We start from the raw sequence: 13,327 nt of genomic DNA, 5'->3' as shown, positions 1-13,327 counted from the left end.
TGCATTTCCTCAGACATGCTTTTGATATATATATATATATGAATTGTATTGTATAGATTTGACCAAAAATATTGACCATGAGAGCAGCCTGGATAATATATACCTTGTGTCTAGAGGATAACCTAATCATTTGATAATAATAGGTATAGAAATTACCCATGATTTTCTATTATTATATATAAATCATTTTTTAGGGGAAAGTTGGTTGAAATTTATTAAATTACTAGTAAGTTTAAATCATTCAACTTTAAAAAATTATAAAATAATTATTAAATTATTCTAAAGTTTTATTTAAGTTACTTAATTATTCAAAAGTTTTTTTTAAAACTATTACTGTATGACTTTTTTTGTTCGCATTTCATTGTTCAATTTTTTATTTAGTAAAACAATTTTAAACGTCACGAATAGTGAATCAAAATCTAAACAACATAAAATAGTCTCTTTAAAATAAAATTTGTCCTGTTCTAATCACTCTAATTTTTTTCTCAATTTAATTATTCTAATTAATATAATTCTAATTAATATAATTAGGTGAAATAATCATTGCAGTTAAAATTTTCTTATATAATTTAGATATGGGTGCATTCACTGATTTTCTATCATTCTCTATTTCTATTATTATATATAAAATTTTAAAATATTTTTAAAAAATAAATAATCAAATTAAGATTAAACTTTTGATTATTCATATAAAAAATCATTTTTAAAAATTGTCCAATAAATGTTGAAAGAGTAAATGATAATTAAATCAAAGATATAGAAGAATTAAAACTTAATAACTTTTATTTGAGCATTTTATAAAAAAAAATATTTTTATATAGCAATTTTGAAAGATGTAATACATTTTACTATTACAAAAAAACTCAAAAAACATTTATATAAATAAATATAAATAAAAAATATTGAGCTTATTATTAAAATTTTAATTTAGAAGGCGAGATAGATGTCACAATACAAAGATAAATTTTGAAAAAGTCTAACCTATTATGGCACCAAAGTTTGCAAAACTAGACTAATGATCCAACCGATCAAACCACCAATTCTTAATTCGGTCAATCCGACCAATTCATTTGGTTTCATTAAATAAATGATTAAAAATTTAGAAAAATAAAATATATAAAATTTTCAATTCAATAATCTAATCACGAATCCCGAACATGCACAATAAAAAGAACTTAAAAATTAAATAAAAAATTATCCTTATTTATAATTATAATTTAATTATTAAAGATATTTAAGTTTCGAAATAGTCCAAAAATTCATTTCAAAATTTCCAAGTAACTACTTTATAAGTTTTATAAAACATTCAAAACCATATTTATTAAACTAATATTAACCATACTTCAAATCATGATTCAGATTAATTGAACATTTCACTTTAACAAGGGATCAAATATTTGAATTAACCCTATTTATAGTTGAGACATGAACTCCATTGAGCTTTATATGTTATTGTTCTTTCTTTAAAAATATTTGACAATTTGATTTAGGTATATATTTTTTATATAAAAAACAAGCTTAATTTTGAACAAAAATTTCAGTAATATATAATGTGAGAATAATTAAATTAATCAACATTGCTGAAATAATTTAAATAAGAAATAATTAAAAAAACAGTTAGTTTTCATAATTCTAATCCAACAAATCATAAATTAATATTGAATTCAAATCTTACAAACCCAAACAAATTATAAATGAATCTCATACTAATATTGAAATCAAATCATACAAACACAAATAAATGAAATGTCAATTCACACTTAGAATTTAAGCATCTTTTCATCAAAGAAGTATGAATGAAATGTCAAATCCTTTGTGAATTCCTTTGACCAGATAAATCTTTTAGTGCTTTCCATTTGAGCAAAACACATCTACAACCATGAAGACAATTAGAACTGATGTTAATAACGGAAACAAAATCATGAAATAATAACAACGTTGATGATTTAAAAAATTAATAGCTCTTTAATCATCCAGAGTACTTACCACAAGGCTTTAGACTTAGAAATACCGGCATTTGCAATGGATAATACAGTTGCGTGTAGACTCTTCACACTCGAGAATTTCTTCTTGGCAAAGCTTACCACAATGAGAGCATTCAGGATAGCCTTCGACCTTCCTAAAAAATTTAAGAGCATGATTATGCCGAAAATAATAATAATAATAAGGCACTGTGCTCCCATCCTTTAGAAATGGAAATTCTCTGAGAACACATTTGAGATGAGCAGAAGTATCACAGATTGAACAAGAATAATACTAAAGGCTTGGATCTCTTTCTTGTTCACAAATATCGCAATAAGATTCCTCCTTATCATCATGATAAGTACGGTTTAGCATGTGTTCATCAATTTTGTGAAAAGCTGAATGTGGTAATGTTAAGCATCCAAAATCCAAAGTAAATTTGCACTTTCCACATTTGAATGCAGCACGCCTACAACGGTTGCCACAACCATTACAATATTTGTCGCTCCCTTTGAAATCAAAAAAGAGAAAGTGATGGTGTCCTTAACATTTTATGATATCAGCAACTTTAGCACACCTTAAGCACATGTCCCAATATTTTTTAATTTTGTAGAAGAAACCACTATAATGTCGATCGCAAAAGTTAAATATGTTGAAGCTGTCGAAATTGAGGGTGGCATTGCTTTGACGAAACCAATGTTGCTTGATTCTTGGTAATTCAGCACAGGTTTTATGAAGAAAAAATGGGCATTCTGAACAATAATAGAAAATATTTGAGATAGGTAGCATGCACCCATCACATTTTCTATCAATTTCCTCCTCCATCTTGTCTGCTAACACCAAGCAATGTTGATGACTGAAATGTTCAATCTTTGTAGCTTCCCCAGCTTTATTCACCTCAATAACGCGAATGATGGAAGACTGCATAGATTTTTCATAAAACTCCTCACATTGATTTTCTTCCTCAATTACCTTGTACAACTTATCATCTTATAAGACACAATTCACATGGACAACGTAATTGCAACCTTGTTTCACACAAGAGTAACTCCCACGCTCTAGTCTTACTTCTTCGAAACAAATCTTGCAATCTTGCCTTGTAAGACCTTTAAGAAAATATTTGTGAAAAATGCAGTGATCATATCAAAAAAATTTGATGATGCGTGGGAGTGAGATGCAATCCTTATGGACCATGAGGCTGCATGTTGAACATATATATGAAATATAATTTCCTTTAGTCCCACATGCATCACAAATGAATGAATCTTGTCTCCTAAATAAGGTGAATGGATGCTGATGACGACTTCTATCTTCAACAGTAGACCTTGGCCAAGCACATTCAACATTAATGTTAAAATGGCAAAGAGAACAACCATAAAAAGGTCTGGAATGTTGTTTTTGGCATAGGTTGCACAAGTAATCACTATCACTAGGGTTAAGAATAAGAGGGTGTAAGCGATGTGTAAGGTGATCAATTTCAGTGAGTAACTCATCAAGGCATTTCTTGTGAATGATGAATAATGGACAGTCAAGACAAAGATATATAGCATCTATCAATGGTTTATGACACCAGGAGCAGTTAAATCTTTTGGGTACATCTATGGTTGACGTGGGACTTTCTATTAAGGTTAATGGATGTTGGTGGATGTCATGTTTGGATGGTTGGTTAAACTTATATGAAGAAGATAATTTAGCACATTTAATGTCAATGGAAAAATAACATATTGTACATTGATAAAAAAACATGTTACCTTTTTCCTTGCATAATGCACAACCATATACCCAATAATCACTAGAATACAGCCTTTGTTGAAGAAAAAAACCTGAGCTTGAATGCTGGGGATGGAGAGGGTGATTAAGAAGTAAAAGGGGTGCCTTTGCACATTGCTTGTGAAAGGTGATAATTGCAATGAATACAAGTGAAGCATGGAGCTGAAAGCAGTTCCCCACATCCATCGTAGTAAGCTTTGAGACCTTCAATATTGCTTTGCTCTGCCACTGACACCAAGGGGTGTTACAGATGAAAAGGATGGGTAATCTGTTGGACCGACTTGTGGTGTCACTCATTCTCATTCTCCATCTCCATGGATTAGTGTGTTTGTGAGAAATGAAAGAAATAAAAGGAATGAATAAAGGAGATGAATAAAAGGAGGGATAATTTTGAAGCAGAGGAATAATGGAGAAATGGTAGTCTGAGGAGTAGTGGATTAACACAAATATTTCTCAAATTGGTAGTGTCAGATTGGATTCTTTTCCTTTTTCTCAAGTATGCAAAGATTATCAGTTTAAAAAGTATAAAAAAATTAAAGAAATGTGGTTTGGTTAATGGTAAGCACAAAGAAATTTAGTAATGGTAATTAAAAGGGAAGAGTAGAAAACTAAAATAGAATTGATGGGTACGAGTGATAAGTAAAAATATTTTAACGAGTAAGAAATGAAAGATGAAGAGATATTATGAGCGCCATATGATTTTAATAAAGACGATTATATATATTGGATAAAGATGATAATAGATCACATATATGCAATTTTTGTAATAAAATTCAAATATGAAATTTCATAATTTGTTTATTAATGAATTAAATCTATTTGAATCCAAAATAATGATTATGTATTAGTTATCCAAATATGATTAATATATAAATCTAGTAAATTAAAAAATTAAAAATAATTTTTGATAGAAGAAACCACTACAATATCGATCGCAAAAGTCACATGTCTTGAAGCTGTCGAAATTAAGGGTGGCATTGCTTTGACGAAACCAATGTTGCTTGATTCTTGGCAATTCAACACAGGTTTTCTGAAGAAAAAAGGGGCATTCTGAACAATAATAGAAAATATTTGACATAGGTAGCATGCACCCATCACATTTTCTATCAATTTTCTCCTCATCTTGTATGCTAACACCAAGCAATGTTGATGACTGAAATGTTCAATCTTTGTAGCTTCCCCAGCTTCATTCACCTCAATAACGCGAATGATGGAAGACTGCATAGATTTTTCATAAAACTCCTCACATTGCTTTTCTTCCTCAATTACCTTGTACAATTTATCATTCTCTAAGACACAATTCACATGGACAACGTAATTGCAACCTTGTTTCACATAAGAGTAACTCCCACGCTCTAGTCTCACTTCTTTGAAACAAATCTTGCAATCTTGCCTTGTAAGCTCTCGTGTTTGAAGAAAATATTTGTGAAAAATGTAGTGATCATGTCGAGAAAATTTGATAATACGTGGGAGTGAAATGCACTTCTTATGAAGTGTGATGCAACATGTAGAACATGTGTAAGAAATATAATTTCCTTGAGTGCCACATGCATCACAAATGAATGAGTTCTGCCACCAAAATAAGGTAAATGGATGCTGATGACGACTTCTATCTTCAACAGTAGACCTCGGCCAAGCACATTCAATATTGATGTTAAAATGGCAAAGAGAACAACCGTAAAAAGGTCCGGAATGTTTCTTTTGGCATGGGTTGCACAAGTAATCACTATCAATACGGTTAAGAATAAGAGGGTGTAAGCGATGTGTAAGGTGATCAATTTCAGTGGGTAACTCATCAATGCATTTCTTGTGAATGATGAATGGACAATCAAAACAAAAATATATAGCATCTATCAATGTTTCATGACACCAGGAGTAGTTAAATCTTTTGGGTACATCTATGGTCGACGTGGGACTTTCTATGAAGGTTAATGGATGTTGGTGGATGTCATGTTTGGATGGTTGGTTAAACTTATATGAAGAAGATAATTTAGCACATTTGATGTCAATGGAAAACCAACAACCAAGATGATAACATTGATAAAAAAACATGTTACATTTTTCCTTGCATAATTCACAACCATATACCTTGTGATCACTAGGATATGGCCTTTGTCGAAGAAAAAAACCTACGTATGATTGCTGGGGATGGAGAGGGTGATTAGGAAGTGAAAGGGGTGCCTCTGCACATTGCTTGTGAAGGTTATAATTGCAATGAATACAAGTGAAGCATGGAGCTGAAAGCAGTTCCCCACATCCATCGCAATAAGCTTTGAGACCTTCAATATTGCTTTGCTCTGCCACTAACACCAAAGGATGTTCCTCATGAAAAGCATGCTGAATTTGTTGCATGGACTTGAAGTGTCTCTCATTCTCATTCTCGCTCACACTCACACTCTCATTCTCATTCTCCATCTCCATGGATTAGTGTGTTTGTGAGAAATGAAGGAAATAATAGGAATGAATAAAGGAGATGAATAAAAGGAGGGATAATTTTGGATGGAGAAATGGTAGTTTGAGGAGTTGTGGATTAACACTAATATTTCTCAAATTGGTAGTATGAGATTGGATTCTTTTTCTCAAGTATCCAAAGATTATCAGTTTTAAAAGTAAAAAAAAAAATTAACGAAATGTGGTTTGGTTAATGGTAAGCACAAAGAAATTTAGTTATGGTAATTAAAAGGGAAGAGTACAAAACTAAAATAAATATGATGGGTATGAGTGATAAGTAAAAATATTTTAAAGAGTAAGAAATGAAAGATGAAGAGATATTATGAGCGCCATATGATTTCAATAAAGACGATTATATATATTGGATAAAGATGATAATAGATCACATATATGCAATTTTTGTAATAAAATTCAAATATGAAATTTCATATTTTGTTTATTAATGAATTAAATCTAAATTTTACTATTTAAATCCAAAAGTTATCCAAATATGATTAATATATAAATCTAGTAAGTTAAAAAATTAAAAACAACTTTTGAAAATGTAAATCGAATCATTCAAATCCAAAATAAATATTTTTTTAAGTAAAAAAAGAACTTGAAAAATAGTTAAAAAAATGTCATTAATGATTTTAATAACTTAATTATTTTATTAACAAATTTATGCTTTTTATAATAGTTTTTAAATTTTATTAACAATTTTAATAATTTTCTCTTTTTTTAAATATTTTTCCATAATTTTACAATTTTTATTTTTTGTAATTTATATATATTTATGTTTTTTAATATTTATTAAAAAATTCAATTTTTAATAATTTTTATATTTTATTCCATTTATAATATTTTTAATTTGTAGATATTTATATGATTTTTAATATAAAATATCCTATTTCACTGCATGGCACAATCTTGATGTGCCACATGGGGAAAACAACATCTAAAAATAGCTATAATTACTCTTTTAACAGTTGGCCATTAACTTTAATATAAAATTATTTTTTACATTTTGAATAAAAAATATTATGAATTAATTTGTGCGTAAATTTGAGTTTTGTCCCTTAATCTTATATCATAGTTAAAAAAATTTAATGCATCAAGCATATGATTTACTCAAAGAATTTGATCTGAAAATATACCAACTGAAAAAAGCAAGGAATTTTTTTTTTGAAAGAAAAAACAATAAAATTAAAAGTAAAACTTGTTCTTTTCTTTTATTTGCAAATTAGGTAGCCACTTTGTTTCTTTTAAGAGTACTTGATGGTATTTGTTATAGGCCAATTTTGGCCCAATTTCAAACCCTTTTACAATATAAGCCCAACTACCCAATACCCCTAACCCATTTACAATTATTACCCCATGACCCATTTACATTGCAAAAACCCAAAATTTTACCCCAAACCCGAATGGCCCACTAAAGCCTAAGCCAACCTAATACCCAAACCCAACATTCATCAGCCCAAACCCAAAACAAAAAATAGAAACCCTAAACCTAACAGGCACCGAACCTAGCTCCTCACTTGCCTCTGCCACCACATTCGGCCACTTGCTCTCTGACTCACCTACTCCACCGTCCCATCTCCTTTACCGCTACCTGCAAACAACAGCAACAAGAAGACAGTACTAGTGCATAATAGAAAGCAAAAATGTATTGCAAGCGGGATATAAAAGCCAATCTCTTGAAAACGAAAAGGGGACTTTTCGACTTTTTTTGCCATCAATACAAATAATAGATTAAAAACATATATGTAAGCAGTGATTCAAAAGATAAGAACAGGAGTATAACACGAACCAAAGAATCAAAAAGTCAAAAATCCAAAAACTTAAGGTGATGTTATTTTCTTTTATTGTTTTACTTTTATTTTTTCAAATCTATCGATCTGCATAAATATATACATTAAATACAAAATAAATAAATAAAAAAGGAAGAAAAATTTTACCTGAGGCGATTTCTGGCCACCGTGTATGGTGGCCGGCACAGCGGAGCCACGGTGGGAGTGGCCGGACCCCTTTGGCCAGTTCTGGGACTTACCCAGAGAGAAGACAACTCCCACACTCTCTCTCTTTTTTTTTTTTTTCTAAAACTCGGAGGAAATGATTTTTTTTCAATTTTTTTTTTGTTTTTATAGCTCCTTTGTACGACGTCGTTTTGGGGCAAACACTTAAGGACCAAAACGGCGTCGTTTAATCACCTGACCCGAACCCCGACCTGAAAACCGCTCAGGATCTGCGTGTTTTTTGATGGAGGGGTTATTTGCGCGTTTAACCCCTCTGCTTTTTTATTATTTTGCAATTGAGTCATTTCTTCATTTTTAATCTGGCCTTACAATTTGTTGCGCTTTCCAATTTGGTCCCCAATGCTGCTGTGCGTTTTTATTGAAAGGGTTTATTTCGTTTTTAGTCCCCCCACTATTTATGCGCGTTGAAATCGGTCATTTTCTCTTCTTTGTTATTTCAGATTTTCCCCCCGAACTTTATTTTTAATTCGACTTTAGTCCTTTATGTTTATTTTCATTACTTTATTATTATTATTATTATTATTTTCTATTATCATTGCTATTATTATTCTTGCTATTATTATTTATTGTTATTATTATTCCTATTATTAATATTGTGTTTTGCCATTTATTATTATTGTTATGCTATATTTAGTTTTTTTTATGTCTCGTTTTCTACTATTATATGTATATATTTACTATTATTATTATTATTATTATATCTATTATTAGTAGTACTAGTATTTATTTTCATTTAATATTTATATATGTGTCTACATGTACGTATTTATGTATTGTGCTAATAGCTTTCTTTTTTATATTATTATCTCTAATATATGTATATATTGTATATGTTTAATATATATATTATATATATTTTTTATGTTATTTATTGTATATTTCTTTACTATTCCATGTATATATTTTTATTTTTATACCATATCATGTATATATCTTCACTACTCCCATCATCATTATTAACATTAACATGTGTTTTGTGTATACATCTTTATCGAATGCACGTATATATATATCTTTTAATGATGTATTTTCATTCTTAATATTATATATTGTATGTATTTTCGTAATAACTATATATATATATGTATAGTATGTACGTATTCTATTATTATTACGTAATTTTTTAAATATATATGTATATGTATGTATATATTATGTAAATATTTTAACATTATATTGTATATGCATTTTTATATATTATGTATATGTATATACCTTTTTAATAGCGTTCTTTTATATATATCATGTATATATTGCGAATATTATATATAGTATATTTCTAATACTATTACTATTTATATATATATTACGTACATATTCTTAATATCATTATTACGTATATACATTCACCGTTTCCATTTCATGTTTAATTCTCGTATTATGTTTAATATCGCATATATCTTTATTGTTTGTAATATTATTGTCACACTTATATTTGCTTCAATATACTTCTAGATCTGTCTTCTATTTATTTTTATTTATTAATTTGCTTTGCATTATTTCGAAAATCTTATTCTTGTTTTTAATAAGTAAGGCAATGTATCGATTTAACATTAAGCCGTAGATTTCATCGCTATGTTGGATGGAATTTGTCGGCTCGTGTTAAAGACGGAACACCATTCTAAAAAACCAAAAAACTAAAATTTCTCGTCTTTTCAACAGGATCACGATTAAATCTTACATTGAACTCGTATTTTTGAAAATCAAAACAATGCGTGTTTTGTAAGATACCAATTTTGGGCGTCGCGAGGGTGCTAATACCTTCCTCGCGCGTAACTGACTCCCGAATCCTAATTTTTCTCTGGCTTTTGACGTAGACCTAAACTCGGCCTTCTTTTTATTTAAAAAATAAATTTTCTTTCAAAAGAAGATGATTCATTAAGTGTCCGATCACACCTAAAAAAAAGGATCGGTGTCGACTCCCCTCTTTATTTTAAAATCAAATTTCAGTTTGTCAAGTTTTCACTAAATCGCCACAATTAGCGACCAAGCTAAAATTTTTACGTCGCTACAGCTGGCGACTCCACTGGGGATTCATTTTTGAGAGTCAAGTCGAATTAAACGCGTGTTGTCAAGATTTTTAAAATTCCTTATTCAAATTAATATTTAGTCGTGGTCCTAAAATTATGTTTTTGAAAAGTCATGCATTTGCATCGTGTCGTATATATTCTTCTAACTTGTTTTATCTGGTTGTTTTTCAGCTTTAAATGTTTATGGTTTTAGTTTTGGTTTAGTTTTTAAATAAAACGTAAAGGTCTGTGAGTTTCTCCCCACACACCGTGCACTTGCATTTTGCATAACATGAGATCTCTAGCCGAGCTCCGTCCGTTTAAGTGAAAGTAAACGCTATGCCTTCGTGAGTTAACTCGTCCCTCCGCACAGGCTAGTGAATACTTTTGGGTTACATATGACTTATGCTTTCGTGAGTTAACTTGTCCCTCCGTATAGGCATAAGTAAATGTGACCCCTCGAATTGAACTCGTGAGCCTGTGATGGGTTACGACTGAGGCTTCGCACTAGTCTTAGTAGACGATAGTACGAACAATTCGAGTACCTGTCTAAAACCGAAACCGCATATAGTAAACCATACGAAACACCTAACTAGAGCCATGCCGAACCTCTGTCCGTTAATAGTCACCAAAATAAGTACATGGGAGACGCGTTTCTTACCTTTTATTTCTTTGACATTTGCACTTTTTATCTGGATTTTCCGTAATTTATATTTTTTATGATTACTAACTAAGGTGTTGACTAGATATTGGTTGCCAAAAAATGGGTTTCTAATGGAAGAGTCAATTATACAAACAACCGAGAAGAATGCCGTGGTTCGGGACTGGTCTCTAAAAACTCAGAAAGAAAAAGGGAATAGTCTAGTGGAGGAATGTATTGCCAATCTGCCCGAGCACGTAACTGTGAATGTTCGCCATAATAACCTTGAAGATTTGGTCCGAGTTTGGAATCAGTGGGACTCAGACACTAGGGGTATCTTCATTGAGAGGTACGGAGATATAGCCCACCTGATCACTATCAACATAGACGAGCGTTTGATTCAAGCTATGATCAGATTTTGGGATCCGGCCTACCAATGTTTTATTTTCAATCAGGAAGACATGACCCCGACTATAGAAGAGTACGCTGCCTTGCTTCGTATTGATAATGTGCAATTCTACAAGATTTATGTGAAGGAGCCCAAGCTGATGACTTTCAAGAAAAAGCTGGTAAAGTTGACTGGCTTGACCGACACGTGGGCTGAGAAACAAATAAAGAAAAAGAATGAAATCAGCTGTATTCCGTGGTTTTCCCTGCGGGATTTACTCCTAAATCATCTCGATATTTTGAAAAGAGTGAATCTATTCGCTTTGGCCATTTACGGATTGGTCGTCTTCCCAAAAGTTCTGGGACATATAGAGGTTGCAGTAGTGGACTTATTTGAAAAGTTAAAACAAGGAATCAACCCTATCCCAACTATTTTGGCCGAGTCCTTCAGATCCCTAAACAGTTGTAGGAAAGTGGGGAAAGGATGCTTTATCGGATGTGCGCAGTTACTCAATGTCTGGATTTTGAGCCATTTCTGGAAAGTAGAGCGCACACTGTACCACATGTTTTCAAAAACCTTCACTCCGTTGGAAGCCTATCTTGAGAGAGAATGGCCAAAGGATGTCACCGAAGAGTATTGGGTTTCAATTTTTCAGAACTTTCGAGCTGAAGATGTAACCTGGAAAGCACCATAGATCCGCCCTTCGGTTCTATTATACAAGGTTAGAAATCAAGATTGGGTGCCACTACTCGGGTTATGGGAAGGAATTGGATACACTCCGTTAATGGTTCAAAGGTAATTTTCTTCACGACAATTCATACCCGCCACCGGAGGATTAGCACAGTCTGAGTTTACTTTTGCGGGTGAGGGATATATGAAGAGGGTCCGAGATACCGCAAAGTCTTGGAAGAGAATTCATCTCATGAAATTAGCTCTATACGCTGACACTCTCACCCAAGATTACGACATATGGAGAAAGCAGCGAGTAAATAGTCAGCACGTCTAGTCGACAAATTACACCGTCCAGAATCTTTTCTCGGAAGAAGTGCCATCTGAGCTAAAAATGGCAAGAAAAGAGTTTGAATGAGAAAAGGCCAAGATGTCTCGGGACCTTAGTGCTCTTCAAGAGGAAAACTACCAACTGAAGATCGACGTTCAGATTGAAAGATCTAGAACTGAGAAAGTGCAAAAAGAAGCTGAAGTCGTAAGAAATGACTTAAGGGACCTCCATCTGGAAAATAAAAAGTTAAGAGGTGAAATAAAGAACAGTGGGTTGGGCAAGTCATCAGCGAAATGGAAAGAAGAATTAAGCAACATCAAAGGCGGGATGAAATTCTGGAAAGGGAAAGCGAAGAAAGAAGAAGAAAAGGCTGCGCAGACTATGATGAAGCTAAGGAAGAAGAATGTCGAATATGAAGCTATGTCTGCTGAGGTAATGACTAGTCGATCCAAACATCAAGAACTAAAAGAGATGATACGAGATTTAGAAGACATGCTGTAAGATCGTCAACAACAGCTAGATACTCTCTTGGAGGCTTTGGAAGAAAAGAATAGTCAGTATGATAGAGACACTCGTGCTTACGAAAAGGGCCTCCAAGAAAAAGAAATGCAACTTAGCTATTTGATCAATGAAATTCGTGGGGTAGCCATGCACGTGGTACAATTATCAGAAGAAGCTGAAATTCTCATTTGTCAATTCCCTCCAAGTCGAAGATCAAATATATCAGAATTCTTAGCACGAGTAAAGAAATATGGCGATATAGCTAGGAAGTTTGTGTAATGGCTGAATCAAAAATGGAAAAATATTTTGTAATAGACTCTTTTGATAAATGAAATGCCTAAATAGGGGCCGTCTTCAAATCAACACTAAATTCTTGCATATTCATTCATGATTAACATTCATTTGACATTCATGCATTCATTCATTCATCCATTGGATATCCCATAATCGTTCGCTAAGGTTAAAACATATAATTCGGAGTTGTAATACCATAAGACTGGAACCACGTCATTCGTATAGAACGCGTCGACAAGCTAGAGTAATGGAGGCTGAACTTAATGAAAGGATTGAAAGGATGGAAAGAATCCAAAG

This window comes from Gossypium hirsutum, chromosome A06 (genome assembly GCF_007990345.1).
Source record: "Gossypium hirsutum isolate 1008001.06 chromosome A06, Gossypium_hirsutum_v2.1, whole genome shotgun sequence".
Taxonomy (NCBI): domain Eukaryota; kingdom Viridiplantae; phylum Streptophyta; class Magnoliopsida; order Malvales; family Malvaceae; genus Gossypium; species Gossypium hirsutum.
The sequence above is the reverse complement of the archived record's forward strand: the minus strand, read 5'-3'. Positions refer to the sequence as shown.